General features: G+C 42.7%; 1 protein-coding gene across 5 annotated transcripts in view; it reads left to right on the forward strand.

Moving 5' to 3' along the window:
• Nucleotides 1–15,063, forward strand: part of DGCR2 (DiGeorge syndrome critical region gene 2) — a 49,728-nt gene that overhangs the window by 2,481 nt on the left and 32,184 nt on the right. The window contains exon 2 of one of the 5 annotated variants that reach the window (XM_042441618.1): nt 13,185–13,452. The exons of the other annotated variants lie outside the window; for them this stretch is intronic. The gene's annotated coding sequence lies outside the window, so the exon portion shown is untranslated. The remainder of the gene's footprint in view (nt 1–13,184; nt 13,453–15,063) is intronic. 5 annotated transcript variants of the gene reach the window in all.

Below are 15,063 nucleotides of genomic sequence, written 5' to 3' on the forward strand. Positions count from 1 at the left end.
ATCTCCAAACAGGTGAGGCGAGAATGATAAATAGGCTTAAAGTTAAAGAAAAGGGGTGGGCATTGAAGTAATATGTGATTGGGGAAGAAATTGTATGTGTAGAGCTTCAATGGCTTGTGAACTGAAGAAATGTGGCTTCAGAAGAGACGTGTCAGTTGAAATGAAATGATTTCTCTGGTGGTGGGGTAGCTGTCTTAAGTCTGTTGGACTTAAATAAATTCATCTGATGGAGTGGGCTGCTGTGCATGGAATCTTAATCCCAGTGAAATGTGCTAGTTTTTAAGGAGCCACAAGACTGTTGTTTTAGATGAAATAATGCACACAAGAGTATTGGGAAGTGAGTCATGTCTTGGAGGCAAGTATGCAAGAGGGGAGAAGAGCCTTTCAACTGAGATGGAATAGCATTTAGTAGAGGAACATAATACGCTTCTCCGACTTGCACGGCTGTTTCTAGTTAGCCCTGAAGAACAGTGGTCTCAGTTTTGGGAGTTTCAGAACAGGTATATTTACCTCCAGTGCAGTTGCTGGTGAAGGAAATGTGTCTGTACTGAATGTGTTGGGATGAGAGGGAAGGATAGTGCTTTGTTCAAAATATTTAGGTGAGTTGTGTGTGTCCCCCTCCCCAGATCTTGTCTGCATGTGACAGTGCAAGCAAAAAACCCAAAACTAATTTTGTAGATAGCTAGGAGAAAAAGATCTGCGTTGTCAACCTGTCACTGTCTGCAGAACCTGCTTGGGTGAAAGGCCCAGTGGTAAGCATGCAGCTTTGTGTTGCAGTGGAGTCTTCATTGACTGATGGACCTGGATCTGTGTCATTTTTTGGTCATGCCATTTGGCAGTCTAGAGAAAGCTGAGAATGTGTGTCTTAAATTCTCCCCTGAAGGTGTGGCTAGCTGTGGAGAACATTGCAATGTCTAGGTGAAAGTACTGGCGTTTCAACTCATTACCTCTCTTGTTAAGCTGCTTTTCTTTGAAAGAGGTTTGCGTCCGAACATGAAACACCGTGTGGCATTTCCAAAGTCTTGTCACCAAGTTACATACATGTCTGAGTGTGTGTTACTGTTACGATCATGAACTGGTGTAAGTGTCAGGTTGTGATCATTTAACAACTTGAGGACACTTTTTAAATGGTGGTGATAATACTAATCTGCTTCTAGAGCATGCATTGGCCATGTTATATAACCTTGCTGCATGCAGAATTTAACAGGTTTTTACTGCCTGTACTCTTGTAAATAAGAACACTGGAGAGAACTTGCATGATGAGCTCATAGCAAAGCCTAGTTGTGGCTTGTTTTCCTTAACTAATGATGCAATGCTGCGTTTAGGAGTTTAACATTTAAAATTTAATCACAACACTTAAACTCTTTAGAACATGTTTTCATCTTCAGGCAGTTTGTTCAGAAAGAGGCTTGGATTTACTGAGTTCTTTGCAGCAGATATTTGCCCTCTTTTTGGTAGAACTTTAAGACTTGGTCATAAAGTAATATTGAGTTGACAGCGGGAGGCTGTGACTTTTGGAGCAACCAAAGCAACAAGGGAATAATCTCTTCAGACTTACTGAATTGTCTGTTTTATTTGCATGTTTGGGGATTGCAGCTTTCTGTTGGAAGGGAAACTTTGTACCAACAAACAGCGTACATATGTGGGAGAACCATGCTCTTAGTGGGGGGCTTCTTTGGAGCTGCCACTGCAGTCATGCGTGCGGCTGAAGAGGCAAGCTGAATTTTAAACTGAAAATTGCTTCTTGAGCAATGCCAGTGATGAAAACCTAAAGCAGCTTTTTGCTGCTTGTAGGGCATCCATATTCATCAGGACAGGACCTGGGTTCCTTATTAGAGCGTATTTGTATTTTTAATTTTAATGTGATACAATTGTTGTTTAACTTGTGGAACTGAATGGAATAGGTTGCCTTGAGTTAATGCAATTGGTTGCCTTTTATCAGTATTAATAGCTAAAGTAGGGGTGAGGAAACTGGCCTATAAACTGCCCTGAGCTCCTTTGGTCCTTATCCACCTCCCCAAAGCCTCTGTACCTCCTCAGTGTTTTGGGGAGAGTCTTGACAAACTGAGCTTGGAAGATTATTTGTTACCTGGGCTGCACAGATTGAGAACGTTGCCTCTGATTTTGGGGGGGGGGGGGGGTTGACCCTTTCTGCATATTGTTCCAGGCAGTTGATGGCAGACACAGTTTTGTTCACTTTGTTGTCTTGCTGTATCCCAACAGATCTTACATTTCTCTAGGCATGGTTAATTCTTTGTTAATGAAGTAGAAGTGTTCCTGGACATTAGCAGAAAATGTGGTACCAGAGGCAGAAAGAACATGGAAAGCATAGTGCTAGGGTCCCACACCACCATCACCACACAAAAAAAGAAAGAGCATTTCAACATGTTTCAGCAGACATTTTATTCAAAACTAGCAATGTACACATGTGCAATGGAACAACCAGGTTGCTCTGAAGTGGCAGTGCTCTGAAATGGCATACCACAGCTTACCCAAAGTATCCCTGTACCAGGAGTAGGCCAATGTATTTCTTCAACTTGAGTCAAGGAGCTTCCATGCTTTGACTTGAGTCGAATTCCTCTTGGTCCATGCCCTAAATAAATTCCATTCCTTCTATTTGTTTCATGTAATATATGGTAACAAATGCCTTCCGTGAGGAGCAGTTTAAAGATTTTTAACACTTGTCTTTGTTTGCATCCTTCTCTGGCCCTAGAGATTCCTAAATGATGACTTTGACTGCTCTTTCGTGAATCGTCTGGGTTTCTGCACCAGGTGTTTCTATTGCTGCCTCTTGTGACTTTACTATCTCTGCTTGGTCCTTCCTGGACTGGATAAAGTGAAGGTACACTTGTTCCCCTCCTGCCTTTGAACAGGGGGAGATTTCATTCCACACCAGCTTCTCCACATCATGTTTCAACCATAAAATGGCCTGGGACGTTTTTGGTTCCAATGCATTATGTGGTGTGGGGAAAAAGTACTTCACTGGCAAAATGAATTAGATTGGTTGGGGGTGGTGGTTTTTTGTTGTTGTTGTCCCGGCTGCGTGTTTCCCAGTTTAAAAACAAAACTCTACATGGCAGATGGCTGAGACTCAGGAACATTGTTTGAAACTCCTGAGGCTGACCATGTCGCAAAATGTTTGCCTTTTACTTAGGTCTAATTCTGTGTGAATTCTGCAAGGAAGTTTGGCTCTGTCCTGTCTGCTAGGATGTGGGTTAAGATAAGGAACATAGTCCTGGGGGTCTGTGTATCCTCTTTGTACTAATAAAATTGGAGTTAGGGGGTGAAATTGCCTGGTTGTGGGGCCCTAAAGGCTACTCTCCTCTTAAATTTCTCCACATCCCATATATCCCCCCCTCCTTCTTGGAAATTTTAAAACTCAGAGTCTCCTCTGAGGATGTGGAGGGAAATGCTTCCATGTTTTAGGCTCAGGAAGAGCCATTTTTATGCCCAAAGGTAAACAGTACTTCCAGTTTACTCCCTGGCTTATCCAAGGTCTCTTCTGGAACTAGGTTAGCCACAGAGATGGTAACCTCCTCCCTATGCCCCAGAAGATGGGGAGGAGGGATGTAATAAAAACATTGCGGTATGAAAAAGAGTGCTTTGTGCTGTTAGGGCCTTGGGCCTACGTTCTGTAGTTTCCCCACCCCTGTTTAAAGTGATGGTTAAGGTATTTTCTGTACAGTGGAGCTGTTTGATGATTGACAGGGTTTTTTCCTCTTAAAACCACTAGTCTCACCGTTTAGCAGAGCTGTAGAGACAGAGCCCTGGCAGAGCAACGGCAAAGAAAGTGTTTGTGTTAGTGTTGTTAACATGGAGAGCAACAGTATTGTATTAATTGCCTCATCAGGGTGTTTAAAACAAACTGCCTGGCCTTTGAAGAACTTGATCAATAGCCACTTGTTGACATATTGCTGAGATGTTTGTGAGTTACTTAAGTGTGCCATTTTGTAGGATCAAGAGGTTTTCCAGCTCCTTCAAGTCAGTGCTGCAGTGGAACAGGTGAGAAGCTCAGTTTCCTATATCAGGGCATACACTTAATCCATCTCAAATGCCCTCTTATCTGGAAGTGTATCATGCTATAAAGAAGCCATATAGATGTGAGTCTTCCCTTGGGATCCTGCAAATCAAGGTTTGCCATGATTCTGTGTTATTGTGTTCTACCACCACACAAAGATGTGTAGGCCAATCCTATCCATGTTTACTTTGACCAAACTCTTGCTTTGTTCAGTGCAGCTAACTGAACATACAAGTCCCTCTTTGCACAGACTCAGGGGTTTGATTCTTATGGCCCACAACTGTATACCGAATGGCTTGTCAAGGTTCTTAAGTTGCAGAGACTTTTTTCAGCCTCTTTACCTTTGGTTTACATCAGTGGAAACAGGGAAAAATATAAAACGCATCCAAACAATGGGTTTACAGTAATTCAATTGTGAATGGTCAGGGCTAATAAACAGGTTGTCCCAGTGGCATGATGGTTGTTTCCTTCTCTCTTTTACATTGTTGGGGGTTCTGTTTATAAGGAAAGAGGAAGAGATTCTGATCACATGGAAAGATGGCTGGAAATCTTTTATAGTTCTGTAGGAGATACTTTAGGACTGCCTTGTAAATAAGTCCACAAAAGTTAACTAGCCCACAAAATGTTTTACTGCCTTGCTGGACTGTAACAGAGGGGTAACAGAGTTCCTTCTGTGACCTCCTGCATTTCTGTGTTGGGCTTCGGGGCTCCCCTTCTTTGGCACTCTGTTTGGTTTCTCTGTGGGTACAGATAAGGGACAGAGCAGGTCCTGTGGGCTTCATTTGGCTTTTGAAATAAAGGTGGGCCTTGGATTTGAAATAGTTGTAAGCTACTGACTTAATTGACTCTTGTAGCTTATGGCTTGGCTGATAAATTCCAGTCAGTATTTAAAAAGTGGCCTCTTAGATTCAACCTCTAGTGGGTTTTGTAGTCTCTTGTCGTTTTTCAGGTTCCCCTCTTCATCTGTCCCACTGTGCTGGATGATACTCCAGATTCTCTGTTGTCCCAAGGGTGGTTGCTGTTTTCTTTCCCCACACTTAGTTCTTTTTTCCCCTGTTGGAACTGTATTTCTCTCCTTAGGGTACTCCTCCTTGGAAAGCAGTGGCTTGAATGTTGTAGAGGAGGCAACCGTGATCACTCTCTTCCAAATGAATATCCCCTTATTTCCAAAGATTCCCTCTTTTGCTCCTCTAGTGCCTCTGCAACATGATATGAGCAATCGTGGTGTGAGTAAGGTAAAATCTTGGTGGAAGAAATAGAGAGATTTCACCCTGTGCTCCAGAATTTGCTGAGGAGTGTGCAAAGAAGGTGCAAAGAGTGTGCATGAAGGTGCATTTGACTATGTACTTGCAATAAAACATTTTATCCGCTACAATAATATTTTCCCTGAACTCAAAGCAAATGTCTGTGGCTTTCTTCCTCCTCCTCATTTTTACCTTTGGAGCAACCAGCCCATGAACTGGGTCAAGCTGAGAGTGTGCCTAACTTGTTCACGGTCATCAAGTGAGTTCTCTGCCTCACTGAGGATTAAAACGTGGATCTCCCATGTCCCACACCAATGCTTTAACCACTGTGCCACACTGACTCTCATGAGTTGTCATGCTACATTGAATTCATCATCTGGCGTCCTACAGAAATGTCACATCTGGTTTCTTATCATTGGTGGCTGAAGTAAACATTGGATGTACCAAAACAAAACACCTTCTCCTATACCACTGAGTGTAGTGTAAAGTTCTGGAGGTGGAACTATGTTATGGCTCACGTCTTGCCACCCCAGGACTCACCGTTGTGCTTGTTACCTCCCTCTCCACAGTCCTTTTGTGCCTGGTGGAGAGCAGGGGGCTCGGAGAAGTGTCTGGTTATATAACTGTAGCCAGACGCAGACCAATGACAGTAACATTGGCTGCCAAGATCCACTGGGGTTCTCTGGAAGCCTCTCTGGGTGATGTAGTTATACTGTGTCTGGTTATGGGCACATTGGCAAGCAGATCTCTAACCCCTCTCCCACCAGCCGCTGGATGGCTATGGGAGAGCTATTACAGCGCAACAGTCAGTCCCAGTGGGATGGGTGGATGGGTGACAGTGGTGGCTTGGGTCATTGTGGAGGGAGGAAAAGAATACCAACTTTCACAATGATCAGGAAAGATGCAAGCAGGCAGATGTTGGGTTTATGCTTCTGTACGTCACTAACAGCATGTTGGTTGTGATGTGTTAGGCAGCACTGAATAAATTATAACCAAGTACACGGAGCTTGCAGATCGTAGGTATGATAGATTACCACCCCAAGGGGCTTACAATTTAAAACAGACTCGGTGAAACAGATGAAAAGGTGGAGTAGGCACAAAGGCATGGCTGTGCAGGGGAAGAGTATGTGATTATTTCTACTATGCATGCTTTAATTTGGTTACAGGTTAAAATTCAGTGCTAATAGAATTCATTGTTGATAAGTATTTCAGGAATGCCACTCCATGCGAGACCTTCAAACCACTTGTCAACAGTAGTGCTTTCCAGGAAAATGTTTGAATTAGAAACAACTTTCCAAGTCCTAACTCAGATGGGATCTGATTTAGTGTACTTGTCTTCTGTTTGGTAAGCAAATGTTTAAAAATGAGCTGCAAAGATTTCACAGGGTTTATAAATATCAAGGTCTTGTTGCCAACATCCAAAAGTAGCTGGATTGTTAAATGACCAGGGAAAATCAGCGAAGCACATGGATTTACAAAAGGTTTATAGCCAAACCAATAGATTACAAGATGAGAATGATGGTGGTGTTTGTAAGTCACGTTTGTGGAGGCAACTGGGCTGAGAACTACAGCCACCATCATTCTCAGCCAAGCGGTCTGAAAATTGTAGTTGCAACACATCTGAACAACGCCGGTTAGAGAAGATTCTTCCAAAATGTCCTTTCCATATCAGACGGAATACTAAACTATGCACAAAAGTGTCTCTGTGCGTCTGGGTAGAGGGCATTTTCCTTTCCCCTAAACAAGTTGGGACCATTTCTTGGAGGAATGTATTCCTTGATGTTCTTTGTGACCTGAGTATCATCAACATAGTGAGACTCGACTTCAAAACCTCAAGTGATCTCCCCCAGAAAGTTTATATAGATAGTAATGTTTGTAGATATGAGCATATCTTCTTATATGAGCCTGCATGGCCTCTACCATCTTTGGGAGAGGGCTTTCTCTTAGTCCCACCACATTCCCAGGCGTGTGTGATGCGAACAAGGGAGAGGGGCCTCTTGGTGGTTGCTCCCAAGCTTTGGGTGTCTCCTTCCTTGCTTTCCTTCAACAAGCAAGTGAAATTTTTTATATTCTGATAGACATTTAGGAGGTGACTGCGGTAAGCTTTTAGTGATGTGCTGTTCTGTTTTTCTTGATTTTATTTTTCAATGAATTTTAAATGGTTTTAATTTTTTTTAAAAAAATCCACATCCGTCTCTGATATTTTTGCTTATTGGATCACCCCCATACACTTAACAGACCATAGGGGGGTATGTAACACAGTAGCCTTGCTGTTACAAGATGGAAAGGGACCCTCCACTTGGCTAGTTTGTCCCTGTTTGACATTGGTGAGCTGTCCATGGTCTTGTTCTCACTATATAACTTGTAGTTTGGAGCTTCTCAACCCTATGGGACAGATGCAGGTTGTGTGACTCCTCTTAATGTGTTCTTTGGAAAGTATCTTTCAGACAACATTTGATATTACATAAGTGTGCAATAGTATGAAGCTGTCCCTAATCTAATGAGGTCAAAGATGCATATAAAGAAAACAAAACTGTTTAGAAGAAAGCGGTATTCCCAAAGATCTGGACATTCAAGGGAATTGCTGAAAGTCTTGTAATTGTAATTCCTCTCCTACCCCCCCCCCCCAGCTCTTCCTTAAGGCCAGGCATCATATTGTGCTTTTTCTAGTATATAGAATGCTTTTCATTTAAGTGATAGTTTGCTTCTTGTCTTATTTCATGTTCTCCTTCTGGCCAGTATTAAATATTCCTATCGATATTCCTGCGTTTTTTGCCATCTCCAGGGCAGTGATGGAGGAACCGAACCCCTAGAGATGAGAAGGGACCACTGGACATTCTTTAATAATTGCATATAAGGCTTCAGCCCTGCAGACCTGTCTCATTGCATCTGATTAATAATAGACTATTACAGTGAGCAGTTAGCAGCAAAACTGAAAAACAAAACAAGGTAAACTATGAAAACCGCCCCTGCCCCTGAGGATGAAACATTATCAGTAGTCACTGTGTAAGACAAGATTAACACCAGAAGTTCTCCAGAGTAAACACAAAACCTTGGGGACTCTTTAAATTGTGCTTTGCAACTGTATAGCAGCAGCCTTGGGAGGAATGTGACAGCAAGCCCTGGTAATCTTTGGGTGGAAATTTAAGGCCTTGGGTTGCACCTCGGTGTATCTGTGTGGATGAGAGAATGAGGGTCTGCATGTGCCGAGCATGCAGCTATGTTGTATTGTGCGGCAAAATTGGGGATGCAACCTAATATGCCCTCAGTGTAGTTTTTGCATTTTGGGTGACATGAAGATGGCAAGAATATACCAGTGATAGTCAAACTGGCATCTTAATCTTATGCTTTTGAGTGACTATGCCACTGTATCAAAGAGGTAATTCTGTTAACAGCAAACATAAAAGTGTTGTGATATCTTAAAGACTTATTGTGGCTGATCCTCAGGCTTAGCTTATAGACCTTTTAGCTTTGTATGGTAATGTATGTCTTATATGGTGTGCCCTTTCGCCCCTTTTGTTTAAAAGGGATTTTTCAAAAATCCATATCTGTTCGTCGCTGCCAACTGAAGCTAACATTTCAATACAGCTTCTGCTTTGCATCTAAAAGATCCCAGCTTCCTTTGCTGGCATGTGCAGATAGAGCTGGGAAAGATAGTGCCTGAAACCTTTGCTCTGGTGCCACAACAAACAACCATTGCCAGAATTCCATAGCATTGGCTCATGGCAGTTAAAGTGGTGCCAAACCAGATTATTTCTACAGTGTGGATGCCACCTTTGCAGACCAACTGAATGGAGCTTGTGGAACTCAGTGGAGAGCTTTCTGTGTGCTTTAGGGCAAAACTTGCTCAAAAAATCATGCTGAAAAATGTTTACATTTTTTTTGGGGGGGTGAGGTTAGAGGGCTTTGGTTAGGGGTTTCAAGAGCCAGAAAACTAGGATCTAGGGGCTGCGTGAGATCTGTAGGCTGCAATTTGGCCACCTCTGAGGTAGATGAACCAATGATCTGACTATCTAGGGCAGTTTTGTACGTTCCTGTACCTCACTGAGTGGCTTATGTGATAATAAATCTTAGCTTATGTCATAATAAATCAGTTAGCCTTTGAGGCACCATGAGAATGTACTCTGTGGTTGCCTTTGTTATGTTCCAGGGCTTGAGAATAACGAACACTGCTTATGCTAATGAATGTTGGCTTTAACTAGTTTCACTGAGCGACAAATCTCCTTTTTCCCCCTTGAAGTTCCTTACTGTAAGATTAATAGGGCTTGAGAATGCTGACAAGTCCGATTTAATGCCCGCAATGATCAGGGCAAGCCGTGTTTCATCAGTTGATTGTGTAAAACTTTCATTCAGATTATTATTGCTAAAGGCAAATGAATGTCTTACATATGTCTTCGGAGAGCTATTATTATTCAGTCAGGGGCTTGAAGCAGGCCGACTTTTTAAAATATTAATCTTATTAACAGCAAGCAGCACTAAGGACACTTCTGTGGGGTCACTGGGCATTCTTAGCAAGCCGTTCGCAAGCCTGCTTAATAGCCCATTGATCTCTCAGTTTTATGGTTTCAACGTACAACATGGTTGATCAAGGTTACCTGGAGGAAATAATTGAATGTTGTTAAAATCTTGTGCCTCAGCTAATCATCATTAGCTGCAAGGCTTGCCATTGCAGGTATAATTAAAAATTGATTTCAATCTTGTTTTCTCATTAATCTGGATATACTTTTGATTCTGTTTGTTTGGAGCTTTACAGTGTTAGGTACACAGGGGTTCACAAATGTTGACTAGCCTTACTAGGCAGACGTGATTTATGGTTGTTACCAACTGCCTTCACTGTTTTCAGACCAGCACCTTGGGAAGGCCTTCTCTCGTTTGTGGAGGAGAGAAGGCTCTCTCCTGAGGATCTCTTCTGTTTCATCTAATGCAAACTCCTATTTGTGAAGTCAAAGGTTTTCATGGCCAGCATCCATAGTTTTTTGTGGGTTTTTCAGGCTATGTGGCCATGTTCTAGAAGAGTTTATTCCTGACATTTCACCAGCATCTGTGGCTGGCAAAGTGTCAGAAATAAACTCTTCTAGAACATGGCCACATAGCCCGAAAAACCCACAAAAAACAAACTCCTATTTGTTGCCTGCATGGAAGGAGTAGTGGAAATGAGACCTATAGCTTTGGGGAGTGTGCGGTACTAGATGTCATGCTTACAAGAAAATTGGGGTCACTTGTCTTTGGAAGGCTGGCAAGTGAGTTTGTGGCTGCCTGTGGATTCCTACTAAACATTGGCTTGCCCGGTGGATCAATTCCTACCTTTTAAATTCTATGCCTCTTTAAAATCCCCCCTTTAAATTCTCTGGTCAGGATCCTGTTGGAGTATTCAGTATAAAAAATATTTGCACAACCAGTTTTGTGTTCTCACAGGCTGTTTATGTGCACTGTGATGTTCCTACATAGCCCCCTCACCCTGACTCTGCGGCCTTACGTTAAGCTAAAGGTGTATCAGATCTTGACCTATGGCTGCATTTTCTACTATCTTTAGTATAGATTGTTAAAAGTGTTTGTCATGACTCATACAAAACTGATATATTAGTATACAGTAATCTCATTTTCCAAAACCAACTGCTTTTGCTTATTCAGAGACTTGTAATAGTGAACGCTCACTGTTGCATGGTGAATAGAATTACGAAGTAGAAAACGTTATATACAATTAGATTTATATATAATTAGATTTCTCCCGTTCAGATTTATTTTCCTTTTTTGTACATATACTGTTTCAGGGAATTTATTGGTACCAAAGAATAGCTGCAATATCATTCAAATTTTCAACAAATTTCTGGCTGGATTTGGACAATCGTTTAAACCAAATTCTGGAAGGCTGTGTGTTGAAATTGGTGCTCATACTTGTCATCTCTTTCTCTTTCCCAATTTACAAGGAAATTAGAAGCCTTAGAATCTGGATTGTGAGGAAGTATCATAAAGTGGGAGGGAGCCAGGCCCATGATTCTCAGGGTGAGCACTGGTCCTGCAAGGTAGCAACTGTCCCTAACTCTGTACAGGGCTCCCCCGGGTTACGAAATTAATTCGTTCCGCGGCGCCATTCGTAACCCGAAAAGCATTCGCAAGCCGAAGCCCCATAGGCGCTAATAGCGAAAGCCGCGATTTGGTGCGAAAAAGCGCCGAAAAGCACCAAAAATTTTTTCGTAACCCGAAATAACCTTCGTAACCCGGAACAGTTTTTTTTAATGGATTTTTTTCGTAACCCGGAAATTTCGTAACGCGGCGCATTCGTATCCCGGGGTACCAGTGTACCATTCTCTCATCTTGGGTCAGGGGACATCCAGTCTTATTAAGGACATCCCTAAGTTTCTAAGATCCAAGGGGCCATCGCTCTCTGATCTAGCTTCCAACTGTAGCAGCCAAAAAGTACAGACCAGGTATTGTCATAGCAGAAATCTGTAGAATAGAAGATGGGGGGAAAGGGTGTAACCATATACAGAAATACAATAGGACAAAATAAAAGGATTGGAAAGTCCTGAGACATTGTGGTTAGTGGTCTGAGTGTTGGACTAGGACTTTGGGAGACAATGGTTTGAATTGTCAGCCATGGAAACCCACTGGAGGATCTTGGGCAAGGAGCACTCTCGCAAACTTCCTCTGAATAAAATTTGGCTATGATAAGGTTGTGAAAAGTCAGTCTGTTTGAACGTGCAGAACAGCAGCAAACCTGACAATTGCCAAGTTACACTTAAATCCAAATGGCCTCACTTAGATGGGATCCTGAACTCCAGGAGCAAAAGGATAAACTGAATGTCGGACTTCCAGCAGTAAAAGAAGCACAAAGCTGTGCTAACAAAGAATGAGGTAAATGGGCAAAGGTTACTTCTATACCTGTAGACTATGTCGAGCAAGATAATTCCAGTTGAATTATTAAGGCCTGAAGCTGAAATTTCCCAAAGCTTTCTGCAGTTTCTCATGTGAACAGGGTTGTGAAAAAGAAGTGATCCCAGTTACTAGGCCTGGCTGGGCCTTTGACCAGACCGAAACAAGGCATTGCTGGTGGAAAAAACAGTGAGGCCTGAATCCGTAGCTGTTGGGATTAAACTGTAAAAAGCTCACAGAAAAAACGATTGTCCTGACACAAAGCATTATTAAACATTTCACCTAGATGTGCAGACTATGGTTTTATTGAACCACTAACAAGGATCTCATACCACAGGCTAATCCTGTTTGTGCACAGCCCTCCCATCCACTGCTTTTGGAAGCCATGACAGATATGTGTGTGCAAAAAAGCAGAAACGTCTGATCTCCTTCTCTTCTGCAGATTAAGAGGGAGGGGAGTATGTGAGCTACAGGGCTGCTTTTGTTCACTTCCAATCCAAAATGTAGCCTCCTCTTTCTTTGTAAAGTAGGGTAGAGGGGGTTGTAAACAGGGGAAATAATTGGGAAGAAAAGTGCCCAGGGTGATCCAAACATGTCAGAGAAATGTGCCAGTCTTTTGTATGGCATTGGGAAATTTCCTGACTTCAACTCTGTCTGGAAAATGATATTTCTGACCTCGGAGAGTGAAAATCAACATGGAAAATTTTCTGTCAACACATGAGTCCAGGAGCTGGTGCTGATGCTTCCGATAGAAGCAAAACAACATTTCAGGCTATTTTTGGCAATAGCTTTGCTTCTGGTGCAGTTTTTGGAACATTAGGCTCTTAGGGAGCTTTCTTCAGCTGCCAGATAGGACTGTACAGCACAGCGGAGGCATTTGAGCCGTTTTCACACTTGGCAAAAGAGGGGAATTGATTTGGGCTATTTTTTTGGGGACATGATGGATGATGTTATAGCAGGCTTGGTCTTTAAAAAAAACAACAACAACTTTAAATATGCCCCAATCTGACTTGGTATTATAACATCGATTGGAAATTCTTTTGGATTAGGGGACCGTGCGTGGTGACAAAGGATCCTTCAGAGGAAATGTTTGTTGAGAACTGCAACCAGCCTGGACTGCATTGTGTGAGGCTCTGCACAGACGTAATAAACGGTTTGCTTTTGTCAAAGAGCTGCTCCGCGTGAAGCATCCCCCCCAGTCCAGCTGGTGTATTGACTGCTGAGAAGTATTCCAAGTGTGAGGTGAGCCCCCGCCTAAGCAGACTTGGATGGGTGCCCAGGCAGCTTTGTTCTGACCACCCACACTATGCCCAGGAGGTAAGTGTCAGCTTGCCATCACTCTCTCTCCTCTAGTGAGAGAAAACAACTCTAGTTGCACACAGTCCCTGTTGGCTCTCCCAGTTCAAAAGTGAGCTGGTTTTCCATTCTCACTTCTGCTATAGTAAATATAAGGATAGGATACCAGACGGTAGAGCAGGGGTGGGAAACCTTAACCCTCCTGCTGATTTGGCCTAGAACTCCTGTCGTTCCCATCCAGCATCACCATTGCTAGGGGGCTGTGGGAGTTGGAGTCCAAAACATCTGGAGAGCCAAAGTTTTCCTGTCTCCGTAACAGAGCAACACTACAGGGAAGACATGGCTCATAGAGAAAACTTGTACCATCAGTTGTTCTATAGCGTGGGTCCTAAGAGAATAAGAGAAGCAGGGGAAAACCTCAAGAGTTTGTTCCAGCTGGACTTATAACCCTATCCCCATGCTTCCAAATGTATTTTGATGTAAGCTGTCTTGGAATAATTTGTACGCTGAAACACAGGAGACACACAAGTTATATACCTCACTCTCTCACTCTGTTTTTGTGTTTGAGGATACAAATTTGTATTCAGAAATACAAATTTTCTATACGTGTGTGTCATGCTTGCATAATAACTGTAGTGGCATCAGTGTACATGGTTCCTTGGAGAGTATAAGATGGGATGGGCAACTGGTTGAAATTTTTGGACCTTCCAGCATGCTTAGTGGTACAGTGGACCCTTGTTATACGCTGGGGTTTGGTTCCAAGATCCCCCATGTATAACAAAATCCATGGATGCTCAAGTCCCATTAAATATAATGAAATAGCAAAATGGTGTCCCTTAAAATAATGGAAAATCAAGGTTTGATATTTGAAATTTATACTTTTTTGGAACATTTTCAAATCGTGTATGCTTGAATCCGTGTATAAAAAATCCATGTATAAGAAGGGCCGACTGTAGATCCTTTGTAGTAAAGTGAATTTAACCTTACAGCAGTGGTTCTCAAATGTCTTACCATTTACATCTGCATGTGGACATCCCCCCTGCTTTATGTAGTAAAGCAAGCTCCAAGTGCTCTCCTTGCCTTTTTGCCCCCCTCCAGGACAGAAAAGCTTTGAGAAGAAGAGGACGAGGGATCATGGTCTCCCAATCTCTCTCTCACAGACACCTGGGGTCCTGCCCCACAGTTTGAGAACCACTGTCTTAGAGAATATATGTGAAGGAAGGATTTGGGTAAACATGCCCGTTTCCTGTGCAGAATCTGGTATACTACCTTGCAGAATTTGCTTTCTTAGGCCCCATACAGACAGGCCAAAATAAAGCTGTTTCGGGTCACTTTGGAGATATGCTATTTAAATGATGCTTGCATCCTAAGAGGCCAGAAGCTGTGCCAAAGCTGCGCTCCAGTCCTTAGGACTGGAGTGCGGCTTTGGTGTGGCTTCCAGACTCTTAGGACACATGTATCATTTAAATAGCATACCTCCAAAGTGACCTGAAGCAGCTTTATTTTGGCCTGTCTGTATGGGGCCTTAGTATGTGAGCATGCATCTCCTCTCCTGGCTAAGCTAGAAACAGAAGCTGGTTGTCTAGTTACAGGTTTTTAGTTACAGGTTTTTGAGGTCAGTGGAGTGGCTGA

Source organism: Sceloporus undulatus, chromosome 10, assembly GCF_019175285.1.
Source record: "Sceloporus undulatus isolate JIND9_A2432 ecotype Alabama chromosome 10, SceUnd_v1.1, whole genome shotgun sequence".
Lineage (NCBI taxonomy): Eukaryota > Metazoa > Chordata > Lepidosauria > Squamata > Phrynosomatidae > Sceloporus > Sceloporus undulatus.